Here is a 1,399-nt window from a genome sequence, read left to right as displayed (position 1 = left end):
TATGAGCTACCCACCCACCCTGTTTATAACTTTCAAATATATACAGAATATAGGTCTCTGTCATCTTGTCATGAATTAAATTGTTTTGAGGTCTGATAATTCACGGTTCTGTTTTTTAAAGAATCTATCATTTAGAGTTACAGATTAAGACACAGATGAAATAAGTATCAGAATAATTATGCGTGAAAAGAGAAGGAGATGACATAGGCAAAAAAGACCGGATGTGTGTTGAAAATGACTTAAGTCAGGAACGGGGATTATTATGCATTTAAATGGGTTTTAGCTTTTACACGTCTCAAAGGGTGTATTTTTTAGGGACTGGGGACATGGCTCAGTTGTTGAAGTGCTGAGTTCAGATCCCATCACTGTGTCCAAGTCAGGTATGACAGTGGATGTTTGTAACTGTAGATGTGGGGTTGAGGTAGGGATGGGAGTCAGGGGTGAGGGCAGGATGGGGGGGCTAGTTCATAGAGCTTTTTGGCCAGCTAGACTTCCTGTATTGCTGAGTTCCAAGTGTGGAGAGAACCTTTTCCTCAGAACATAAGATAGAAAGCAACGGAAGGAGACAGGTGACGCCACTTCTGTCCCCCACATACCACAGGTGCACACATATCTGCCCGCACACCATGCACACACCCACGTGAACATGTAGACATATCACACCCCATTTTTAATAACTTGAAAAAATATTTTTATTGGTATGTGTGTATGTGTACGCATGTGCATGCATGACGTCCCTATGTGAGTCTATGCTCTCCATGTATAAGTACAGGCATATGCACTGTGACACGCATGTGGAGATGAGAGAGCAACTTTCCAGAGAGCATTCTCACCTTTGACCTCGAGATCTGGGAATCAACCTTGGCCGGGTTTGTGTAGCAAGTGTTCTTTCCTGCCTTGTCATTGCATGAGCCCATACACGAAACATTCCAAAGGTCTATTAAAAAATTCATTGTAGTTTTGTCTGTGTGATGAAATACCTTAGAAAAGTCACTGTGGTGCTTGCTTCGGCAGCACGGATACTAAAATTGGAATGATACAGAGCAGATCAGCATGGCCCGTGCACAAGGATGGCGTGCAAATCCACGAAGCGTTCCATGTGCTCCATATTCTTCTGGCTTAGAATTACATCAGTACACAAACAGCTCCCCTCAGAGGATTTGCCTTAAACTCTGGTTGTTCCTTTGCTCTGGGTGAGAGCAGTCTGGCAGAGGCTGGGGACTTCCTGAGAGTCTTCTCCCATGTAGACACCAGTGTTTCCCTTCTGAGACCAGCTGCCTTTCTGTCCCTGGGATACCATCACTGTTCACAGCCAGGGCACTGTGTCAGTCACTTGTGCCCTGCCCTCATCTGGGCTCCTATGCTACTGAGGTGAACCCCAGGCGTGTGTGTGTGTGTG

The 1,399-nt window shown here is 45.1% G+C and overlaps 1 non-coding gene across 1 annotated transcript; it reads left to right on the top strand.

The window, feature by feature from the left end:
- Window positions 1–998: 998 nt before the first annotated feature.
- On the top strand, window positions 999–1,105 carry LOC117714489 (U6 spliceosomal RNA). The gene has a single exon (XR_004607562.1). It is a non-coding gene; the product is annotated as a U6 spliceosomal RNA (small nuclear RNA).
- Window positions 1,106–1,399: the final 294 nt, after the last annotated feature.

This window comes from Arvicanthis niloticus, chromosome 8 (assembly GCF_011762505.2).
Source record: "Arvicanthis niloticus isolate mArvNil1 chromosome 8, mArvNil1.pat.X, whole genome shotgun sequence".
NCBI lineage: Eukaryota > Metazoa > Chordata > Mammalia > Rodentia > Muridae > Arvicanthis > Arvicanthis niloticus.
The sequence above is the reverse complement of the archived record's forward strand: the minus strand, read 5'-3'. Positions and strand labels throughout refer to the sequence as shown.